The 12,372-nt window shown below is 49.6% G+C and overlaps 1 protein-coding gene across 4 annotated transcripts in view; it reads left to right on the top strand.

The window, feature by feature from the left end:
• The window catches only part of Plekha7 (pleckstrin homology domain containing A7), a 212,180-nt gene that overhangs the window by 22,271 nt on the left and 177,537 nt on the right, over positions 1 to 12,372 (top strand). The gene's annotated exons all lie outside the window — the stretch shown is intronic.

Genomic DNA, 12,372 nt, shown 5'->3' with positions numbered 1-12,372 from the left:
TCCTCCCCTCCAGCTAGGCTACTCATGGTCCTGGGGCACTTCATTGGGGCTGGTATCTTTCCTTAGCAGCCATCTCGTGGTCCTGGCATTCCACTGGGTCTTCACTGTGATCTACAGTTTATCCTCATGGCCCCCCGGGGTCTCCATACGGGCAACCAGCAAACCTGCTGTACACTACCTGTGGCCATTTCCAAAACACAAGACTGTGTTGCAAACTCAATGACCCTCTTTGCAGCACTTCTTATACTTCACAATATCAGGTAAGGTGCCAGTTTGTTAATCCGGGGGGGAATAGAGCAGACTTTGGAGAACAGGACACTCCTTGAGCACTCGGGCCCCTTCAAAAGAGTCTACATTCTTCCTGTTACCCAGTGCAGGTCAGCTGGCCCAATCTCAAAGGTTGTAATCTCTCAATTGCAGCTGAACGGGCAGCAGTTCACCCAAAGATTTTTCTTTCTGTGTCATATCCCTCTGCTCACACCAGTTCATTTCTATGCAGAGCAACCCACTTCTCAGGACACAGGCATAACAGCAAGCTTTTCACACAAACTGCTAGCCCAGTCCAAGCAACGCTCTTTCTCACCCTCATAAGCCAAACCACACAGTCCATAGTTCTTACTGCATTCATGTCTTTCAACTCTGACCAGAATAGTCCATCAAGCTTTACTTACAGCACTGCAAGGCATCTCTTAGGCCAAGGTTTCAAATCCTCTCACATTCCTCTTGACAATCAGCTCCAAAAGGCCAAAGCCACACAGTCGGGCGTCTAGCAGCAGTTTCACTCCTCGGTACCACTTTACTGTTGCAGTCTGGTTCTCATTGCTGGTAGAAATCACCTGACTAAGAGCAGCTTGTGGGAAAAAGAGATTTATTTTGGCTTACAGGCTTATGGGGAAGCTCCATGATGGTAGGGGAAAACAATGGCATGAGCAGAGGATGGACATCACCCCCTGGCCAACATAAGGTGGACAGTAGCAACAGGAGAGTGTCAAGCACTGGCAAGGGGAAACTGGCTAAAACACCCATAAGCCCGCCCCCTGCAATACACCGCCTCCAGGAGACATTAATTCCCAAATCTCTGTCAGCTGGGAATCTAGCAGCCAGAACACCTAAGTTTATGAGGGACACCTGAATCAAACCACCATAACAGACATGCCAGGGTTGCTACAAACAAGCTCCATACACATGTGCCACTCTTTCTGTCTGGCTTTATGTGGGTACTGGGGACTTGAGCCCTGGCTGCGAGGCTTTGCAGGCAAGTGCCTGTGCCTGCGGAGCCGTGTCTCAGCATCGGTCTGTGTGACGTCAGCTTCACTGACTTGCTCTCGCACTCATCCGTCCATCATCCTCTCATTGCTCCTGCTTTTTTGCCAGGTGGCACCATGCCAGCTTTTAGGGCTACAGAAACAAGACAGCCTTCAAGGATTTCCCAGCCCAGTGCAGTGAGATAAGCCAGAGATGATACTTGGTGTGGTGGGGACTGTGGGTCTGCGGCATGGTGCCCCAGGACATAAAGCCTTGGGTTGGCAGACCTGAGCTCAGATCCCCCCCAGTAGACGTGCAAAGCTCATGGTCTGGGCTGGGGAGTTGCATACTCGATCTCACTTACTCCTCACCTTGGTCTGGTCAGGTCTCCTTTCTCTGTTCTGGGCCCTAGGAAAGTGAAAGGTGGAAAGAGGAGTAAGGCATCTCTGATCTCGGGGCTCCCTGTTCAGAGTTCCTGTTCTTTCTCTTCCAACAAAGCTGACTTTGTGCCTGCACCACTGGCCCCCAGGGGATGCGGCTCCTGGACTTGGGGGGGGGGTTACTGACATGGGTACATGAGGTCAGCGGGACAGTGTGACCACCCAGAACGCACATTTTGGTTTAGATACCGTCTTCCTAACATGGGGGGATGGTACTGTCCTGGGAGTACCAGGGCCCCTGTGAGGCACTTCAGGGTTGTGCCACGTTGACCTGACGTGGTGACTCTGTGGGGAGTGGAAACTGGGCCCCTGAGGAGCTCCTGAAGAACCTGGGAGTATTTCACGTGGAGGAGAGGAGACCCAAAGGCCTGTGAAGGCTGCTTTCAAATATCAGAAGGGAGGTCACACAGAAGAGTCTCGTTTCCTCTGGAAGCTATGGATGGGGCTGGTTCCAGATTTACAGCAGAGCCTTCTGAAATGTCTTGATATGCTGGGAGCTTACTGTCACAGAGATAATTGAGTATGGGATGGAGGAAGTGGGTAGTGGGGAATAAATGCCCTCTGTTATTTTTTTGCCTGGTTCTTAAGTGGTTGTCTCTCTGCTTCTTGGGTGTGGCTCCTGGCAATCACCTCTTTAAGCCCAAGTCTGTTTTTTTTTTTTTTTTAATTATTTATTTATGGGCTGGAGAGATGGTTTAGCAGTTAGGGCACTTGCCTACAAAGCCAAAGGACCTAGGTTCAATTCCCCAGGACCCACATAAAGCAGTGGCAAGAGGTTCTGGCATCTCTTTCTCTCTCTCTGTCTTTATCTCTGTGTCTCTCAAATAAAAATAAATATTTAAATATTTATTTGTTTCCAAGCAGGGGGTTGGAGAAGGGAGATTTTATTAATAAATGTGCACGTGTGAGTGTGCATGCTTGAGAGAGAGAGAACGCCAGGGCCTTGTTGTCTCTTGTCACTGAGAACAAACTTCAGATGATGCATGTTCCACTTTGTGCATCTGGCCTTTTGTGGGTACTGCATGCTCTTAGAAGACCCTGTTTGGGTGTGGCAGGGAGAATCATGGGTCAGAATTAGACTTGGCTTTTTTTTTTTTCCAAAAAAAATTATTTTTATTTATTTATTTTGAGAGAGAGAGAAAGAGAGAGAGAGAGGCAGAGAGAGGGAGAGAAAGAGTGGGTGCGCCAGGGCCTCCACCTATTGCAAATGAACACACACAATGCGTCCCCCTTGTGCATCTGGCTTATATGGGTCCTGGAGAGTTGAACCGGGATCATTTGGCTTTGTAGGCAAATGCCTTAACCACTAAGCTATTTCTCCAGCCTCAGACTTGGCTTTAAAAATATATACTTTATTTATTTATTATAGACACAGAGAGAAAGTGAGAGAGAATGAATGAGCATTCCTGGGCCTTTAGCCACTGCAGACGAACTCTAGACATATACACCACCTTGTGCATCGGGCTTACATGGTATCTGGAGAATCGAACATGGGTCCTTAGGCTCTGTAGGCAAGTGCCTTAACCACTAAGCCATCTCTCTAGCCCCAGTCGTGGCTTTGAACACTTGTGCTGCCCTGTGCAGCTGTGTGATCTCTTGATAAGGCGAATCCTATCAGCCTTTTTCTGCAGGATGTGTGAGGAAGAGCAAGGAAGGCTATGCTAAGCTGGGTAGCACAAATACCAGCTCCCAAAAAGCATAGTTAGGTTTGGAGCCAGTGTCCCGACTCCACCCAGGGGTCAGTCAGCAGACACCTGCTCCTTGCCAGTGTGTAGGGGAGGATTTTGTTTGGCCCTAGGCGTGGATGTAGCCTTTGGAGATGTGTTGGAATAACTGATTACAAAAAAACAAACACTATTTGCAAGCAGAGAGAGAGAGAAAGAGAGAAGATGGAGAGAGAGAGAGAATGAATGAATGAATGAATGAATATGGGCTTGCCAGCGCCTCCAGCCACTGCAAACAAACTCCAGATGCATGCACCTCTTTTTGTGCATTTGGCTTTTTGTGGGTACTGGGGCATTGAAACCAGGTCATTAGGCTTTGCAGGCAAGCATCTTATCTGCTGAGCCATCTCCCTAGCTTTTGACTTTTGCAACAGGTAAGAGAATTCTCTGCTGTCAAGATCAATTAAGCAAGGAGGGCAGGAGAGACTGGGACAGGGGCTGAGAAAGGAGGGATCTGGAAGCCTCTATGAAGGAAGTGACATTTGAGTTAGGCCTCAAAACTTTGTCATGTAGGGAAGGGTTCAAAGGTTACAACTAAAACAAAGATCTAAAGAGGGCTGGCAAGGTGGCTTAGCGGTTAAGCGCTTGCCTGTGAAGCCTAAGGACTCTGGTTTGAGGCTCGATTCCCTAGGACCCACGTTAGCCAGATGCACAATGGGGCGAACACGTCTGGAGTTTGTTTTGCAGTGGCTGGAGGCCCTGGTGTGCCCATTCTCAATCTCTGTATATCTGCCCCCCCCCCCCGTCACTTTCAAATAAATAAATAAAAATGAACAAAAAAATTTAAAAAAAGATCTACAGAATCAAGGGAGCTGGAATAGAATGACCTCAGAGCGAGAAGGTGTGTGCCTGTGTGGAACCCTCCTGAAAGGTAGACCGTTGCCCTCTAGACACCTCAGTTCCCATCAGTTTGCTGGAGGGACTTGGGTCACAAACAGGCAGGGAAGAAGTTCCTGGAGGCTGTTTTGCATGCTCTCCATTGCCCGGAAGATTGTGAAGCCTGGGGAGGTGGCTTCCAGCTTAGAGCCTGCCTTGTGCCTCAGCCAGAGCTTTTTGTGCAGTACGCACCCTTTCATGATCCCTTGCCCAAATGTGGTGTGCCCCCGCCAGAACACCTCTCCCTTTCCTGCCTCCCTACCAGCAAAGAGCAGATCTTCTGGTCTTAGGAGAAAGTGGAGGAAGGAGCAGGTTGGGCAGGCCTCTCTTTTAAGGCCAGAGTCCTGAGGAGAGGCCAGAGTTGGCCCAACTGGCTCCTGCACTCTGGTGGGTGGAGGAAGGCCTGGCCAGCCCAGCTGTGAGGCTTTTGGGTGGGGTGGCTGCTTGTGGGGACAGGTTTTTCAAGTGAGGCATGACCCCAGAGCACAGTGGGCTGAGCAGATCACAACCCAGACATTCTTTCTCAGGAGATTAGGGCCAGGAGAGATTAGGAGACACACAGGAGGCAGCCTGTAAGTTTCCCATTTGGGGCAATTAATTTGATGGATTGTAAAACAGCTTCCTACTTCCTCCTCCCCCCTGGCTGGCTGTGCCTGAGAATGTCCTTGCCATGCTACCTGCTGGGACTCAAGCCTGTCCTTGGTAGGCCTCTCCCTTCCTGCTAAGAGCAGATCACACAGGAAGTGCTTTCCAAGCCTGGAACACATCTAGGAAGCTGTTATCTAGAGGACTGGGTGGGGCTCAGAGTGGCCATGCCCGTGTGCAGGTTCTGCTGAGCCCAGCAGTGAGCTCACCTGGGCGAGGTTACTTGGTGACAACTGGGACTCTAGCCAGGTTTCTTCACTCTCTTAGTGTCTCAAAGCGAAAGTGAGTTGTAGTGAATGACTTTTCTCTCCTGACGTCCTCCTGGGCCCTGCTAGTGTCACAGCGTCTCTGCCAGCATCGCCACGGGCAGGCTGCCAGCATCCCGTGGGGTCTCTGGGGTGTGGCTCTTCTCTCCCTGCAGCCCCTCACCATATTCCTTCCAGGCCCTCAGTGCTGCTCCTGTGGCCTTCCTGTGCCACGGCCCGCAGTCCCGGCTTTGCATGTTCTCCCTCTCTGCTTGCGTGTTTTCTTGCACAAGTGTGTGTGCACACATGTGAATGTGGAATCCAGAGGAAAACTTTGGGTGTCATTCCTCAGGCTCTGCCCACTTTATATGTGTGTGTGTGTGTGTGTGTGTGTGTGTGTGTGTGTGTGTGTAAAATTTTTTTCTCGAGGTAGGGGTTCACTGTAGCCCAGGCTGACCTGGAATTCACTATGTAGTCTCAGGGTGGCCTCGAACTCACACGATCTTCCACCATGCCCTGCCTTTCTTCTATTTTTTTCAAAGTAAATTTATTTATTTGTGAGGATAGAGAGAGAATGAATGAACAAAAGATGATGAGTGTGGGTGTGCCAGGGCCTCCTGCCACTCCAGATGCATGTGCTACTTTGTGCGTCTGGTTTTACATGGGTGCAGGGGAATTGAACCCTGGGCCAGCAGTCTTTGCAAGTGAGCGCCTTTAATGCTGAAGCCACCTGTCCAGCTCTCCTCCTCTATTTTGATGTGTGTGTGTGTACATGCATATATGTGTGTGTATATGTATTTTTTGTCCCCCTGTTATTCGGGTCTTGTATAGGTAGGATCAGTCACTGTGAGGTCATGAAAATCAAGGCCACTTTATGTCTGGAAGACAGTATTGCAAAGTACTTCTCCCCTTCTTTTGGCTCTTTCTTTCTGTCACCTCTCCCACTATGGTCTCTGAGCCTTGGGAGGGTGTGATAGAGATGTCTCAGTTAGTGCTGGGCACTCAATGTCTCAACATTGGGATGAGGATTGAATCTCCCCATCTGAAAAGAGCAGCTTCCCTACACAAAAGGAAGAGCAGCATTAACTTGTGGTTAACTAGCCATACATCACATTACGTATATGGTTAAACACAGCTGGTTAGAGGGCACTTTGGTGGACATGACAGATAGATCCAAACAATAGTAGTAGCTGCCCACCTGGGGCTTATGCCCTCCTGGGCCATGGGCTTTTTGACTAGGCTTTCAGAACTTGGAATAAATTGCCTCCCATGGAGTAAACCTCAAATCCAATCAGAGTATATTTTGTTCTTATCACCCTCTTTTTGTGCTTCAATTTTCATTTGTAACTAGGGGCTGGGAGACCACCTTCATTCCTCATGGACCACTTATCCACTGATTGGACATTATTGACTTCCCGCTAGCTGCTACCAGTATTGTTGCAAATGTTGGGCTGGGATTTCAGACATAGTTAACAAGCTCTCTGCTCTTACGGGGCTTATGTTTTTTTGTTTTTTGTTTTGTCTTTCAAGGTAGGGTCTCATGCTAGCCCAGGCTGACATGGAACTCACTCTGTAGTCTCAGGGTGGTGTTGAACTCATGGTGATCCTCCTACCTCTGCCTCCCAAGTGCTGGGATTAAAGGCATGCATCACCATGCTTAGCAGGAGCTTAAATTTTAGTGGGAGAGAAAGTTAGCTAACAAGACGGTTAAAAGGTATGGTATTGAAGGATGGCAAGTGCATGGGGAAAGGGGCCCAAGAGGCCAGAGTGTGGAAGAGTGGGGTCTAGGCAGGCTGAGTTGAGATCCTGTTTAGCCCTTTGACATCTGGGCCAAAAGTTCCACGATGTAACTAGGCATGGTGGCACACGCCTTGAATCCCAGCACTTGGGGGCCAGAGGTAGGAGGATTGCGTGAGTTCAAGGCCACCCTGGGACTACATAGTGAATTCCAGGTCAGCCTGAGCTGGAGTGAGACCCTACCTCAAAAAACCAAACCAAAACAAAACAAAGCAAAAATTCCATGATGAGGGAAAAGTGAATAAAGAAGCCCTAGGCCTGGAGTGGGGGTGGGCTGGGCTTGTCGGGGGACACCAGGAGGCAGAGGCTGGCTGAACGTGGAGGGAATGATGGAGGTGTCGTGCAGGCCTTGGACGTGGCTTTCTCCTAGGATTGGAGTGTTGGGGAGTCTTCCTAAGGGGTTTGGACAGAGGAATGTCATTTGACTCAGCAGAAGATGTGGGCAGTGTGCTTACACACAGACCTGGTGACAAGTTTCCAACCCCACAGCGTCTCCTTTCTGCTCTGCTTTGGGGTTACTGATTAAACCTGTCCTTGGGACCTTGGCAGAGTGGAGCCAGGACAGGTCAGCATGTTGAATGTGGACATTCTGGACATTCTGTTTCTGGGCTCAGCTTGGTGAGCAGGGCCCCAGGGTCCTGCCTGCGGAGCACCCCTTCCCGTCGTGCCGTAGCTGGAACCCACCGGTGGTCCCACTCTGCCTGTGCCCACCGTTGGCTGGACACACGGCCAGTCGCTGCCCCGCAGGGTTTTTGATTTGTGCAGAATGTGAATTAAGAGAAGTCTGGACACAAGCTCTTGGCCAAACATTCCAACTTCTTTGGGCATAACGATTTTCTGAAGGGTCTTGGGGCCCTTCCAGGGCTTAACGGTTTCTGTTTATGCCCCATGCAGATATCTGTTTGGATCTGGTTTTCATATATTCCCCAGGGTCTGTTCCCAGCATCCTGGGGGAGGCCTGCCTCTTGTGTCCTGGCCAGGTCCCTGGGACTCTTCTCTAAGGCTGGCTTCGGGCTGCTGGCATGTGGAGGTCCCCCGCCAGCGCCTGTCCTTCTGCAGTGCTGTTACGCTGAAGGGCTGAGGGTGGAGTGGGCTTTTTGTTTTGTTTTTAAATAAGGGCAACGTGGGTAAACAGAGCGGCTTTTCTGGTGCCAACGGAGAGGGCCAGGACCCCACATTCCGGCTCCATGACGACAGGCCATGGGCAGTGGCAGTTTAGCTGGGACAATGGTGTCTCTGTTGAAATGCTGCACTGGGCTGTGGCCGAATGCATTTTAATTGACCACTTTCCCCCCTGAGCTCCTTGGGGATGTGCTGGTCCACTCCTCACCCCCTCGCTTTCCCTCTGCAGCTCAGAGCCAAGTTCCTGCAGCTCTTTCCGCTCTCTGCAACTGCCAGCAGCCTCTTGGTGAAAGTGAGGATTCCAGCTTGGGCTACTGACAATGGCGGGGGAGGGGGGCTGCTGGCCAGTGACGTGGAGAAGCCCTTTGCCCCTGGGCCCCTGACTCTCAGGTGCTTAGGAGTGCTGACTCTAAAGTCACACTGATTAGGATGGAATCCTGGTAGTGACACTTCTCAGCTAAACCCTGTGCCTCACTTTCCTCGGCTGTAACTTGGATTGTTATGAGGGTTAAATGAATCTAAAATAGAGTGCTCAGGATTGTGCCTGGGACACTGGAAGCCTGGTGAGTGCATTTATCATCGTGTTTCAGTGTTACATCCCATCAACGTCAACCTCGCGTCTGCCCTCTGAGGGTTTCCCGAGACTGCTCAAGGAGTAAGCAGCACTTTTTCCAAAATGCAAATTGGGATTTACTTAGTGCCTGGCTTCAAAAGCCTCAAGAACCCTGTTGACCTTTCTGCACAATAAGAAACAGACTTAACATTTATTGTAGGCCTACTGTGCGCTTACTTCCCAGCACTTGGTTATTTAGATGACGTCCAGTCAAGACTGCTGTGTGAGACTGTCATCAGTTGGTTCTATTTTGTTCTTTTTCTCCTTCATACCTGCAAACAGGTGTGTTTCCAAGAACTCCGTGTCTAAAAAAAAACAACGTGCCTTTGCGCCATGGCTTGCCTGAGGGAGGTGGATCCTGGAAACCATTCAGGGGAATGTTTGACCGTTGCCCTCACCACCATCTCAGTGCACCCTGCCTGTATAAGAGCCCCCTTGGCAAGCCCCCGCTGTGGAGTTGGATCTTGTGGCATCCCACCTCCTCAGAGCTCCGTGTGACCCTAGATATGCTGTGACCTCAGCCCTCGCCCGCAGGGCTGGCAGGCTCCATGTGTGCAGGAACATTGGCTGCTCTCGCCCTTGGGGTTCTTCCCAAAGACCTCGGGGTGCTCTCTGTTTGGTATAGCTCTCTTCTGAGGCTCAACACTGGACTGAGTTCCTTTGGGGGAGCCAGCAATGGAAGAGGTTCAGGGATGAGGGACGTCTAAGCAGAGGTCCTTTGTCCTGCCCAGCCCTTCTGTGGCCGTTGGCACTGCTGCACATCATAGCCATTTCTCTCCACTCTGATTGTGGCCAGGCATCCTTGCTTCTTAGCCACCAATGCAGTCTGTAGTGTGGCTACTCTTTGTGGTGACAGTGGGGTGACAGGCACAGATATGTTCCACCCACACGTGGAGAGCTGGCCTGTGTGCACGCGTCTGCTTGCTTGTGAAGGACTGCCTACTGGCCACCAGGTATCCAAGTGAGGGGCAGTATTTTCAGACCTATGAAAGTTGCTCTCACTTTAGTTTAGCCAGAACAACCAGTCTCTTCCCAAGGACAGGAAATACTCCTCCCTATCTTGCTGACTTAATAGGGTCAAATTTGCAAAGATTATCTTGCAAGTGGCTCTCATAAAAAGACAACACAGCTGGGCGTGGTGGCACACGCCTTTAATCCCAGCCCTTGGGAGGCAGAGGTAGGAGGATCACAGTGAGTTCGAGGCCACTCTGAGGCTATTCCAGGTCAGCAAAAACATTACCTTGGGGGGAAAATGAACGTGGGGAAAGACCTTAGATAATGAAAGGAGGGAAGGCATGGGAGGTTTTAGCTTCAGAGAGCTGTGGCAGTGAGGATGGTTCATGTCACCTTGCTTCTGACTTTACTTGGTGTGAGAGCAGAGCTGGGGTACCGGCCTGTTCTGCCAGCTCAGTGACCTTGAGCAGTTAGCCTCTGATTCTGTAGCTGTGAGATGGAGGCCATTGTCTAGTTGTGCTCACCTCCCACACATGGTTCAGGAGCTAAGGACCAGGCAGGGGTGTGTGTGTGTGTGTGTGCGTGTGCACGTGTACATGTGTGCTCATATATGCTTATATATTTTTAGTGGGGAGGGAAGGGCAAGATATTGCACATGCATATTGGATTATTTATTATTGTTATTTTGAGACAGGGTCTCATGTAGCCCAGGCTGGTATTGATGCAAACACACATCTTGCCTCAAAAAGAAGTGACTTTGGCCCAAGAACATGGATTCAGGTTATCCTAAATACCATATTCCAATATGGTAACAGTCTCATGAAGATTTTATAGTAATGGAACCAAAGAAAGGAACCAAGGCACTTAAAAATTAAATATTTTTATTTATTTATTATATATAGAGAATATATATGAGAATGAATATGAGAGGCATGTCATGGCCTCTTGCCATTGCAGATAAACTCCAGACACATACACCACTTTGTGCATCTGGTATACATGGATACTAGGGAATTGGACCCGGCCAGTAGACTTTGCAAGCAAATACCTTCAACCACTGAACCAGCTCTCCAGCCCAAGGCACTTACTTTTGTTTTGTTTTGTTTTGAGGTAGGGTCTTACCCAAGCCCAGGCTTATCTGGAACTCATTCTGTAGTCCCAGGCTGGCATTGAACTCATGGGCATCCTCCTGAGTGCTGGGATTAAAGGCATATATGCCACCATGCCTGGCTTCAAGGTACTTTTAAATCTATTTTATTTATTTGAAAGAGAGAGGGAGTGAAACAGAGTGAGACAGAGAGAAAGAATGGGAAGACCAGGACCTCCAGCCACTGCAAAGGGACTCCAGATGTGTGCGCCCCCTTGTGCATCTGGCTTATGTGGATCCTGGGGAGTTGAGCCTGGGTCCTTTGGCTTTGCAGGCAAGTGCCTTAACTGAGGAGCCATCTTCCCAGCCCTTCAAGGCTGTTGCAGTCAGGTTTTCATTGCTGTTAGAAATCACCCAACCGGGCTGGAGAGATGGCTTAGCGGTTAAGCGCTTGCCTGTGAAGCCTAAGGACCCTGGTTCGAGGCTCGGTTCCCCAGGTCCCACGTTAGCCAGATGCACAAGGGGGCACATGCGTCTGGAGTTCGTTTGCAGAGGCTGGAAGCCCTGGCGCGCCCATTCTCTCTCTCTTCCTCTGTCTGTCTTTCTCTCTGTGTCTATTGCTCTCAAATAAATAAATAAATAAATAAATTTAAAAAAAAAAAAAAAGAAATCACCCAACCAAGAGCAGCTTGTGGGAAAAAGAGGTTTATTTTGGTTTACAGGCTTGAGAAGAAGCTCCATGATGGCAGGGAAAATGATGGCATGAGCACAGGGTGGACATCACCCCCTGGCCAACATAAGGTGGACAATAGCAACAGCAGAGTGTGCCAAACACTGGCAAGGGGAAACTGGCTAACACCCATAAGCCCGCCCACAACAATACACCACCTCCAGGAGGCTTTAATTTCCAATTGCCATCAGCTGGGGAACCTAGCATTCAGAACACCTAAGTTTATGGGGGACACCTGAATCAAACCACCACAAAGGCACTTACAAAAAACATAAGTGGTTTATAGCAAAGTGATCTCTTAAAGCTCTCAGATGCTATCTGATGGCATTCTTAGCCTTTGGGCTAATGGAAGCTAGTGTCAGTTAGCACATTCCTGTAGATTTACCTAATGGTCACAAGGATGTTCTGTCAAACACAAAGCTGAGCAATAAACGGCTACTCAGGGCCTCAAGCTGGTCTAGAGAATTTGGCTGCAGACCCGCAGTATTCCGACTCTCCACAGTGTGTTCCAAGTTGACCAACTTCTGTCCATGTTTGTCATGTGCCTAAGTTTAGTTATGAGTGCCTCCCAACACAAAATCGTAAACTTACGTAAAACACAAGATATGTTTGTAACTCTACTGCCCATGTCTTCAGTGTGAACTTTGTGTGTGACAACATTGTGTCACAGTACCAAAAGGTTGGGGACACATCAGTTAATCAGCAGTGTAGAATATTTAACACCAGGGAAGCTTTTCTGGAGGTGGGGGGCGGGGGGACAGGACTTTAATTTACACTGATATCCAACATGCTTTGTAGCCAAGACGAGCCTTGGGCTCCTGATCCCCTTGCCTCCATCTCCCAGCGCTGGGATTCCAGGCATGAGTTGCCACACCCAAGGTAATTTTGTAGTTT

This window comes from Jaculus jaculus, chromosome 3 (assembly GCF_020740685.1).
Source record: "Jaculus jaculus isolate mJacJac1 chromosome 3, mJacJac1.mat.Y.cur, whole genome shotgun sequence".
In the NCBI taxonomy this organism is placed as follows: Eukaryota; Metazoa; Chordata; class Mammalia; order Rodentia; family Dipodidae; genus Jaculus; species Jaculus jaculus.
This window is presented reverse-complemented; position numbering and strand designations above follow the sequence as displayed.